Source organism: Cibotium barometz, chromosome 43 (genome assembly GCF_041138505.1).
Source record: "Cibotium barometz isolate CiBa-2024 chromosome 43, ASM4113850v1, whole genome shotgun sequence".
NCBI classification, from domain to species: Eukaryota; Viridiplantae; Streptophyta; class Polypodiopsida; order Cyatheales; family Cibotiaceae; genus Cibotium; species Cibotium barometz.
Window position 1 is genome coordinate 16,940,524 of NC_141088.1, and position 12,425 is coordinate 16,952,948.

Consider the following 12,425-nt stretch of genomic DNA (forward strand, 5'->3'; position numbering starts at 1 on the left):
GCTGGAGGATGCAGAGGACAGGATGGGGGGCAGCCAGGAGACCATTCATGGGCCGGAGCTCGCTGCCTGGGAGGAACTAGTGCTTCAGGTGAGAGGCCAGGATCCGTGGACTCTCCCGGAGTTTGGTAGGTTGCAGGGGAGTCTATCTTTTTCGCGCTCGGATATACAGGCCATAGGAGTTAACCTTTCCCGCATTGACAGGTTTTACATTGATGAGTGGGCTTGTGATAGAGGTGGCACTGTGGGCATACTTGCAGGCTCCTCGTTTTAAGACCACTTTCCAGTGCTTCTCCAGATTGAGGACCCTACGAGAGAAGAGCGGGGCCAGAGCGTCTGAATTCCAGATTGTCTCATAGAGGAGCCCGAGATTGCGATTAGAGTTGAGCAGGTCTGGCAGTAGCTGCAGTTTAGGAGAGGAACGGCAGCCAGCAATCTTGCTAGTGGCTTGCAGGAGATCAGTCGGATGCTCAGACAGGCTGCCTTGGACCGTCAGGAGGCCTTCAGAGAGCAGGAGAGGAGCCTACGAAGGAGTCTAGCGTCCCTCCAGAGACTCCAGGAGAGGGATCCTACGAGCCCTTGGATCTCAGAGCAGATGGAGTCAGCTCGCACTGATGAGATCAGATCCATCGTCGAGGAGAGGAGGGTGGAGTTCCGATTCCATGCTCGGGCTTCTTTTTGGACACAGGCTGGAGATAGAGTGATTCAAGATTTCTTTGAGGCGACAGGGCCTCGCTTTAGACGAGAGGGTCTCAGGTGTCTTCGGCAAGCTGATGGCCAGGTTGTGGTGGATCCCCCTAGGGTTCGGGCGATAGCCACAAATTTTTACAGGGATCTTCTCTCTGCTGAGCCAGCAGATGACAGGGTGAGAGAGGCTCCGGAGGCAGTCTGGAGCTTCACGAGATCGGTTGTGCCGGCCCATTTGCAGCACTCCCTTCTCTCCCCCTTCTCGGATACGGAACTGGAGGAGGCTCTTCAGGCATTACCTCGGGGCAAATGCCTAGGAGAGGACGGTCTCTCAGTGGCTTTCTTCCAGAGGTATTGGGGCCTATTACATAGGGGCTTCAGATTGGCATTCCAGGAGATTATGGAGTCGGGAGTCATGCCGGACAGCATGGCAGAGGGGTTGATTCACTTGATCCCCAAAGAGGGAGGAGACAGACTGTGGGTGGAGATTAGACAGTGGAGACCGATCACTTTGCTAGGCACGGCCTACAAGGTCCTAGCTAAGGCGATCAGCAGGCGGCTTCAGCCTCACCTTTCGGACATCATCCACTCCATGCAGACAGGCTTCATCCAGGATAGGAGCATTCTGGATAACATTTTCTCTTTCTGGGAGGCTACAGCTTTGGCTAGATTTCGGCAGGAGGATCTCGCAGTGCTCCTTCTCGACTTCGAGAAGGCATATGATCGGGTGGACTGGGCCTTCTTGGAAGGCACTATGGAGAGGATGGGCTTCCCCCCTCAGTGGATCCGTGGGGTCTCTGCACTCTACACATCGGCTCATAGCCAGGTGTGCTGATACAGGGCGTGCGCGGAGAGAGGTTCCAACTCTCGCGCTCGGTGCGGCAGGGGTGCCCCTTGGCGCCCTTTCTTTTTCTTTTTGTGGCGGAGGCCATGAGCACTTTTTTGACGGCACAGGATACAGGTTTGCGGGGCCTCGAGCTTCCTATCCGCACCTCGGAGGAGCTCCTAGACTCGGAGTTTGTGGATGACATTGCTGTCTATCTTCAGGGAGGTGAGGAGAACCTCCGCCGCTTCGCCTCAGCCATGGACAGGTTTTGCAGAGCTTCGGGTGCTTTGATCAAAACTGGCACAAGTCGTGTGGGTTATGGGTCAGTTCTATGCCCCCCCGACTTGGAGGCCAGTTGATGGTTTTCAGTGGCTGCCCCCCGGCACTATAGTGCGTTATTTGGGATGCTACGTGGGCATTGACATATCTCCGGAGCAGCAGATAGCCCCCCTTTTTCTGAGCATTCGGAAGAAGCTTCTGTATTGGAGTACCGCTCGTTTATCTCTGGTTGGCCGAGTAGTTGTGGCCAACCAAGTTCTGCTTGCTACCATGTGGTACATCACTTCTTGCTGGGCCTTCTCGCGGGCGTGCATTGGCCAGGTGCAGAGGCTCATCAGGAACTTTCTTTGGTCCGGTGGCGACCGGCGGCCCGCCAGGGCCAAGGTGGCATGGGCTGTGATCACTCAGCCGAGCGAGAGAGGCGGCCTGGGCATTGTTGATCCTATTTGCCAAAGCCGAGCTTTGCTTGGCAAGTTGGTAGTTCGTGGCCTCCTGCCAGGCGTTGAGCCGTGGTGGAAGGAGTTTCTTGTTTCCAGGATGCTCAGCCGCACTCCTTCTCTTAGCGGCCCTTGGACCCCAGCATCAGGTGGATCTTTACAGAGCAGCGATCCAGAGGAGTAGGCCTTGGCTTTGAGGAGCGTTTTGCAACTAGCCTTCTGAGGGCCTGGGCGCATCTGAGGCCGTCACTCTTCCAGACTCCCTCGGGCACCGACGAGGAGCGCCTGAGGCAGCCATTGATCTGGAACCCCTTGATTCGACTTCCCAGCGTCCATATGGTTGGATCGCGGCCTCACGTGTCGTGGGGCCCGTTGAGCTCCGGCCCAGCCCAATCCCTAGATGACTGGATATGTTTTCAGCAGCTGCCTCTAGAGGCTCAGGAGAGGAGACTCAGTGGGATGAGGGGCAGAGAGTCGATGAGATAGGACATAGAGGCGGCCATCCCTCGGGAGTGGCGGACCCCAGTATAGGACCCTCCACCTCCACAGTGGATGGGTGTCTTTACTCGGCATGAGATCCTTCTAGCGGTCTGCGGCACAGCGGAGAGAGTCGCCCCACTCACTTTCGAGGTGGGAGAGGGTGGCCAGCTTCAGAGGACACGACTCGATTTGGATGGGCTCCAGGGTTGTATTCTTCAGAGGGTGCGGGTGGTCGGCTTTCATCGGAGACAGTGGCATGTAGACCCCTCACCGGCCTCGATAGGGGAGGACTGTTCTTGGAGATTATGGGCTTGGGACAGCGGGCCTCTTATTCGCCTTCATCAGTGGGATCCAGGTGAGTGGTTTTGGCGAGATCCCTACTCGGCCCCCACCAACCCAGGCATCCCCTTTTTTCAGTACACAGCGAGGCTAGGGCGGCGGATTCAGAGGCACAGGATAGCGAGCACCCCGGCGGCCGAGCATTGGCGGCGACAGGGGCTCTCCCCTGCCTTTCTTAGGGACTTCTGGTGGCAGCGCCTTTGCGCCAGCTTCCGGCCCCGGAAGGTGACGCTTTTTCTCTGGCTCACAACGCATAGAGGACTGGCTATGGGGGCTTGGCTAGCTTTCGGCAGACACCCAGCGTCCTGCCCTCGTCGGTGCGGCCATGCACAGGAGTCGCAGCGGCACTGCTTATGGGATTGCCCACAGGCACAGCAGGTCTGGCAGCGCGCTCTCAGGATGGTTTTCGCAGGCTCACCAGGTGAGATGCTGGTGACGTGGGGTGCAGTGGCTTGGGCCACGGACAGCGGCCCGGCCCTTGGATATGAGGACATCCCTGGCAGTGCGACCATCCAGGTCTCTGACAGGGCGATGGCGGTGGTTCCGACGCCAGACTTCTCTTCGGCAGCCCCTTAGGAGGGGGTCGGGCACAGATGGGAGATGATCAGCAGCATGACGGCTTGGCACATGTGGAGAGCCCGATGCAGGGAGGCCATTGACCGCCAGGCAACTCTACCGGCGGAGGTCATACAGGCCCTCTGGGTGGACATCATTCACACCTTGAGAGGACACTGGAACTCCAGGGCGACTCGGACCGCATGAGAGGGCGCCGCAAGGCTTTCCTCCGCACGTGGCAGCCTGGCCCTTTCCCCACCGCGAGGGGCGAGGATGTCACTTGGCACTATAGGCCTCCAGTTTGGCTTTTCTCACCTCCCACATGTACTACTAGGTAGCCCCCCCCAGAGAGCGGCCAGCCAACCACGGGGGTGGAGCTCAGGTGTTCACTGTGTTTTTATCCCTCCTTGCGAGGTGAGCTTTGTAGCCTTATGGCGTTTTCTCATTAACTAATAGAAGGATCGTTTTTCCGGGGAAAAAAAAAAAAAAGAAATCGGGGGTACGAAACTTCATACAGTTCTTACGTTTTCACTACAAACCAAATGTATAAGCAAACGTGCCAGACCTCATAATATTACTTAAGGCGAGTCAACTAAGAATAAAAAACTAAGACATTCCTAGTGACATTACACTTAACCAATGGGGAATAAATTTCCTAAGAGTTCTATACATGTGATGATGGACTCTAACATTATGTCATAGAGGTCTATAGATCATGTCCTCTTTTGAAAGAAGAAAGATAGTACATACCATCTCTCACTATCTTTTTGTTGATTAAAGATGATAGGCAAACTATAAAGAGAAAATATTCCATATATTCATGATTTGTTGAGTTAGTGAGCTAGAACAAAGTGAAAGTACACATGGTGCCAAGATAGGCAAGGATAGGAGAACGTGGAAGAAAGAAAGAGAGGTAACACACACAAGAGAGGAGTTGCACCAAACAAGAATGATTGTACTATGATAATACTTCCACCATTTACAATTCTGTTATAGGCATAAAACCTCATCCCATGTTCTCTTAATAAGAGGAAGTTCACACCTAGAGTGTTCGCACAACTAGACACACTACTAGACTATGAGAATATTAAAAAAAAAACACTTTTGAAGTCAAGGAGTGTCATCTAAGAGAGATAACTTCAATATGATGGTTTGGGTGCTCAAGTGATGTGACTAGGGCCCTCTGACATTCATGCGCATCTCATGAAAAATGTTTATTATCATGAGTATTCTACAATGAAATTGGGGGTACAAAACTTCATACAGTTCTTAGGTTTCCACTACAAACCAAATGTATAACCAAACATGCTAGACCTCATAATATTACCTAAGGCGAGTCAACTAAGAATAAAAACAAAGACACTCCTAGCGACATTACACTCAACCAATGTGCACCGCTTAAAATATCCTTGTCCACCCTCACTTATGTGCCTAAGCAAGATTAATAGTTTGTTTCAATCATTACATTTCCCGCATAATTTTTGTTAATTATGTAGTCAAGGGATGACCAAGCCAAGTGAAAGAGCGGGCATCCACTCAATGTGTGCTTAGACTAGCCTAGACAAGGTTAGACAATAAATGGGTTATTGGGTATGGACGCCCAAACTTATAACTCCCTTGTATATGAGTGAATTTATCTAATGAGAGAAAGGGACATTCCCTTGAGTGTTGATTGAGAATGTGCTCTTACTCCTTGTGCTCTAGCTCTCTACCCTATCCTCATATTCTTTTCATAGTGCTTATGTGAGAGTGTGTGTGTGTGAGAGTTCTACCCTCTTGCCCTCTTGGAGCTTCTTATAATGTAGAAGATAATGCCATACAAAAACATTGGATCTAAAAAATTGATAGCATGCTTCTTCAAGACAAACAATCTAGGCATTGTACAACATATGTACAATGCCTAGATTCATAATTAAGTTCTGACACTATTGATAGTGTTAGAACATTTAATTGGAACCATAGAGTGATTTTTTTTTTCTATTCTAGATAACCTTTGATAATGTTCATCATCAATTTTCTTAGATGCACATACATGTATCTATGTGCATACATGTATGTATATTATGTATATCATTTCTATATAATATAATAGTAAGGCTTCTAAGGGCAACCATGGAATCATGATCTTCTACCCAAATGAGAAGGGTGCTGAGAGCTCTTTGTTCACCTCCCAACCATAGACAAAATAAACATATGACCCTTTTGTACATGGAATCCACTCTTTTATTAGCTAGTATGCTCTTCACATGTACCTGCCCACTCTCACTAGTGTCCGGCTAAGTCTTGAGTCCTACCGATCATTTTTCGCTCCCCTAAACACCGCCCGTGTCTTGTTTGGACGGTCGAGGTCTCTAGGCTCCCAATAATTCCATTGTCATGACATTACTCCGCCCTTAAGAGGAGTTTTCATCCTCGAAAAAAAAATTTGAGAACCTCTTTCTGAGTGTGCTTACCTTTTCCCACATAGAACCTTTTTTTTTATATCCTTCCACTTGACTAAACACTCGTGCCGTATAAAGTGTCGAGTTCTTTTTTCTTGGAAATCCAAGATCTTTTCTGGTTCGTGTGGTAAGGATGGGGGTTCTATAAGCTTTACTAGGATCTCTTGACTGACGAGATTATCGTCATCACCCAACTTCTTTTTAAGTCTACTGACGTCAAAAAGTGGATGGACTTTAGAGCTTTCTTATTATAAAGCTAACTTATAAAAGCAACGTACCTACTTTTTTAAGTATTGCAAATGAAACACAATACCTTGGAGATAGCTTCGGACTTCTCCCCGTTTTCAAAGATTCGGAAAGTGCAAGAACCTTTGAAAACAAATCACCTTCCTCAAAGATGATTGTTCTACGATCTTTGTTTGCATAATGTTTAGCACCGTCCTGTGCTCTCTTAAAATTATCTTTTGCAATTTTTGTCATCTTCTCGAGGACTTGAAGAAAATCTTTAATCTTTTGTATCTTTTCTTTCTGGAGTCCAATAGCCACTAGAGCTCGTGGTTGAAAACCATACATCAACATAAATGGACTAAATCCCGTTAACATCACATTAGGGAATTTGAAAAATCCCAATTCCCACTTTCGAAGATTTGAACTATATTTGTTAAAATTGGCTAGATGAAATCAATAAAATGTTCTAGATTTGGACTATGTTTATTAAAATCGACTAGAAAGAATCTTGTATTACTTGTAAATTTATTCTATATCAGTGAAACTTGAGAAGAATTGCCCTTTTGATTTAGACTATATTTTACTAATGCAAGCAGAACATGCTCAACAAATAATAATCTATATTTCTATCGGAGAGATTTTAAAATACTACAATACAACATAGGTTACCATGTGATTATAGGGATCATTACTTAGTAATTCTACATTGAAAACTTCTTAGAAGTAGTAGTGTTCAAAAAAACTATAAATTATAATTGAGATTACATTAGAAATCATAATCATCAAAAAGTTCATCTCCAGCGGCGGTGGCGGTGATATCTTCTAATGCTTCTACATAAATGTAGCCATAATCAATGTACATTTCTTTTTCTATGCTTGTACCATGGAGGTAATGATGGTGAGAATACATAACACACATTCTCTCTTTCTTTGTAATCCTTATAGCTATTTATATAACGAGCCACATTTCTATCTTGAACATCACCGACAATGTAAACTCTCTCCTCCTTAGGACACACACTAGGGTCCTCAATGATCGAGTAATTGTGTGCTCTAGGATTCTCTACACATAATTTTATCCAATTATCATGAGAATGTTTTGACCCTCCATATTGCAACAAGGGCCTTCCAGCTTGCACATTTGAATGTATAAATAATCCAAGCCCAGCCCCTTGGATTGATGAAGGTTGAACCATGTAAGCCACATCTTCAATGTAGAAGATCTCTGCAACTTTGATAGGTAAATGCGGTGGTCGCATTTCATCATCTTTGATATGGTATTCACATATCGAAGATATCTTGATTTTTTCTTAAAGCCTTGAATTCTGTGAAAAGAAAAAACACAAGTTAGTCTTTACATAAACTACATACCATATATAGCATAAATGTTACATGCTTCCTCCTACATATTTGAAGGGTTCATGAAAAAAGAACCTAGTTCCTCCCTGGTGGTGGCTGACGATAAAAATCTTTTAATTGCAATATATAACTCTTAGCTGCAGGTCCTGTCATGAAGCTTTTTTTATATCCTAGTTGTTGAGCATAGAGAATTGCTTCCATGTCTTTTAGTGTCGGCACTCGAGGAATTCTTTGCACTATCACTAGTTGTCTACTACTTAGATGAACAGATGGAGCACAAATTTAACTTAATGTTTCCAGATTAGTATATGTTATGTGTCCTTGACATTGACCCGATGGAGTGTGTTTGCTTGATGAGCTTGAATGAGCATCTTGTCCTCCTTCCCTTGTTATGTTCTTGTTCGTCTCATCCCATTCAAGAATCGCCTTTTGAAAATAGTCATATAATGAATGACCATTTGAAGAATTATGCAAATAACTTCTAGACAAAGATGGACCAATGTTATATAACCACTTACAACCAAGAACAGCATCCGCTCGAGTGATATGCATAACTTGAAAATCCAAATGCATCTCATGACCTTGAATGACTAATGGAACATCATTGACTATTGTATCCCAAACATCTTTATCATAGCCGTTAATCAAAGAAACCACATACTTATGGTCACTTGAGCTTTCTGAAAACTTTAATTTCTTGACTAAAGTATAGTTCAAGAAATTGTGCATGGCACTATCATCAAACATAACTCATACCTTGTGACCTTTAACGTGACCATACATTCAAACCAACTCATGTGGTCCAAATGTTAGCACCCACATTGATGATGTGACACAACACACGAGTAGAATCGGCATGATAAACTTGTACCTCTTTAAACTTATGAGGAGTCTCAAGAGGGAGCACTTGAATAGTGCGCACTTGCTTTTCTTTACTTTGATCACGCTGATTCTTCTCATTTTCTTTTAGCTTAGGATGTTGTAGTTTACTTAGACCCTTTTCCATGTAGTGAAAACATAAATTCTCTTTTTTAGCTCTTTCAAAATCTTCATGCTTCTAAAAATTTTGTGTTCCTTTAGACTTCTTAGATTCTTTTGGTTAGGTCCCTTTCTTTTATTTTGACCTTGATGCTTGGAACCCTTGGACACACTAGATGTTTGTTGTGCATTCTACGAACGCTTTTTCTTTCCCACAATGTTGTCGAGCAAACTTAATTGCTTCTTCTAAAGTTTTCAACTCATTTTGCTTAACTTGATGGTTATAGTCCGAGTCTAATCCAAGAATCTTTTAAAAATCATACATTCCTCTCAATTTAAGATTGGAGATATGTTGAGTCAATGTGAGATTTTTCTCATCTTACAATTGTCCCATGCTTCCCAATTATGATCCATCTCATTCTTAGGATGAAATTCTTTCATGTATGCACTTTCAAATTCAGCCGAGGTAATAGGCATGATTGTAGTATGATAATACTTTGACCATTTACAATTCTTCTATAGGCGTCAAGCCTCATCTTATGATCTCTTAATAAGAGAGAGTTCAACCTAGAGTGTTCGCACCACTACACACACTAATAGATTCTGAGAGTATCCAAAAAAACTCTCCTTCCAAGTCAAGGAGTGTCATCTAAGAGAGAGAGCTTCCATATCATGATTTGGGCTCTTAGACTACAGTGACGTGATGAGTTCCCTCTGACACTCATGTGTCTAATGAAAAATGTTTATTATCATGAGTATTGTGCAATGAAATTTGGGGTACGAAACTTCATACAGCTCTTACGTTTCCAATACAAACCAAATGTATAAGCACACATGATTGACCTCATAATATTACTTAAGGCGAGTCAACTAAGAATAAAAACCAAGACATTCCTAGGTGACATTAGACTTAACCAATGGGGAATAAATTTCCTAAGAGTTCTATACATGTGATGATGGACTCTAACATTATGTCATAGAGGTCTATAGATCATGTCCTCTATAGAACTCAAACATAAATTTTTATGCTCCTAGGTAAGTTCTTTCTTTTAGTATTTCCAAATCACTCTATCACTTCTTCTTCCATCCGAGGCATACAAACTACTAAAAACGTGTTGCATTATCACATCAAGGGCTTTTAATGACTTAAGCTTTAACTTAGTATGCGTATTAATCTGAAGATCACAATGAGGTCTAGGAACCCCAAGACATTGCCACTATTAAGCTTCTCTACATGCAAGACACCCTAAAAGAGAGTGGACATTGAGCACCCACGGAACTCACACTAATCATGCAATCCTTCCTTGGTGATGAAAAGAAACAAAGTCTATAAACTTATTTGGCAGACGCTTGCACACCCTCGATGGTATGGATAATGCAATTTTAAATGAGGTGAATTGGTAGGTGTGCCTCAAAAGATCATGCCTCTGTGAGTAATTAAAGAAGAAATATAACCTTAGGAAGATGTGAAAAATATAATCCATATGAAGGTTGTAGAGTGGTTGGTTTTAAAAGCCTCATTATATAATATGGAAGGTCACACATGTTAGAGTTCTCCACGCACCATCTACCGTCTCTATATATATGCCTCCCACACCCTTCCTCTATTGAAAAGTTGTTGCAGCTTTGGACAACTAGCCATACCATCTCTCTCTCTCTCTCTCTCTCTCTCTCTCTTTACGGCTTTCGTGATGGATTTTACTCATGATACGTGGATGGGAGGGTTCTGTCACATGGATTTTAGTGAGAGTACCAACCGAAGAGAATGCCTCACAAGAGAGTACCCATAGAGAAGGTGTTTGATGAGGGCATGCACTGAGGGGGGATATGTATAGAGGAAGCCTCAAAGGTCGAGGTGTTGTGCAACTAAAGCACAAAGTTCTAAGCATTAGGTATTGGCTTCTTTCAAAACCTAGTTACACAAAGGGCAAAATAGCAATGTCATTATTCAAAAGGAATTCATGCCACTTATGAAGAATTCGTGCCACTTGTAGTTTGTTCACGCGATGGAGTGACGAGAGTGTGCATGCACGGGGTAAAGTCTAAGGTTTACACATTAGGTTAGGAAGATAATAATCTCAATTGGCAAGTTAGATCATACTCTGAAAATGGGATAGGCTTCATTTCAAACCTGGTTACACAATCGGAAAGATTGAAGTTTAAAAAACAATGTCTTTATTCAAAAGGAATTCATATGCCACTTGTAGTTTGTACACGATGAGGAGAGAGGCAGTCTAATAAAACTAAGAGAGGGTTTTGCGGACGCTGGCCATGAGGCTTTCCACCTCACCCTTGTCAATGCCGAAGGCTGTCTCTAGCACCTCCTCGGGCAGGGGTGGGTATGCGTCGAAGAGAGCGGCGGCGAGCTGCGAGGTGCCCGGGTTCTGGCTATTGAGGGCGGAGATGGCGAGGGCGGAGTGGTGCTTGTCGGGGTTGAGCTGGAAGTGCACGAGGCCGCGAGGGAAGACAAAGAGATCGCCGGGGGAGAGGGTCTGCTCGAAGAGGGTATTGTTGGGCGTGGCGGTGACGAAGCCCACCTTGAGCGTGCCCTCGGCCAGGAACAGCACCTCGGTGGCACGGGGATGCACGTGGGGCGGGTTTAATCCCTTGGGGTCAAAGTCGATGCGGGCGATGGACAGGCCCTGCGTGTTGAGGGCAAAGAAATTGGCCGCACTGGCCAGGTTGACGGACACGCCCAGCCCTTTCATAGGTTGGCCGGGATGCTCAAGCATCGTGAACTTGAAGTCCGCGTCCTGCACCTCGTCGGTTGGCTTGCAGGCGAACCCGTTGAGGGTGATCATGCTGGTGTTATCGGCCACACAGAAGTCCTGCAGAGGGTCTGCATCCGCGGCCCTCACTTCTAGTATGAGCGTAGAGGAGGCCAACAGCATCACTGCGCCCAGAAGAAGCAAGCTGCTGGCTGCTGCTGCTGCTGCTGCCATGGTTTGAGGAATATTGTTGTGAGGAATGCGATGCGATGAGGAGCGTGGAAAGATTTGAGCGCGGCTGAGATGATGAGTATAGGCCTCTCCTCATAAGCTGGTATTTATGCTCTGCATGACATCCACTCGAAGGAACGAGTCCTAATATCCGCTCCAAGAAGGAACCAGTCATATCGCTCAAGAAAGAGTCCATGTGCATCGTGCCGCTTCGACCCAGTCGTTCCCGGCCAACGAGTCCTGAGGTGCCGGAAGGGAGGACGTCCCATCGATTGACGTAGTCTCCAAGTGCCGCCCATGTCAAACCGACATTCGCCGAGAACCTTGTGAGCTTTGAAGCCGCATATCGTTCACTGTTCCGAATGGACACCTTCACATTCATTGGTGTCTTGTATCCTCCTCCACGTCGGACTGATGCGAATTTGAACCTTGGAAGTACTGCGGCCTTCCAATTATAAGCCCGGCATTGCGAAACTAATAATGCTTGGGGGCCACACGGGTGTGAATATTGTAACTTCCTTCATGAATCTTTTTTCATTGGGGGAGAGAGAGAGAGAGAGCACACACAAGAGAGGAGTTGCACCAAACAAGAATGACTGTACTATGATAATACTTTCACCATTTACAATTCTTTTATACCCTTATCTTATGATCTCTTAATAAGAGGGACTCCACACCTAGAGTGTTAGCACCGCTAGACACACTACTAGATTCTGAGAATATCCCAAAAAAAAAAAACTCCCCTTCGAAGTCAAGGAGTGTCATCTAAGAGAGAGAACTTCCATATCATGATTTGGGCTCTTAGTGATGTGACGAGTGCCCTCCGACATTCATGTGTCTAATGAAAAATGTTTATTATCATGAGTATTGTGCAATGAAA

General features: G+C 45.6%; 1 pseudogene; it reads right to left on the reverse strand.

Annotated features, from left to right (window-relative positions):
- Positions 1-10,849: 10,849 nt before the first annotated feature.
- Positions 10,850-11,548, reverse strand: LOC147613615 (germin-like protein 8-2 pseudogene; annotated as a pseudogene).
- Between the last annotated feature and the right edge of the window lie 877 nt (positions 11,549-12,425).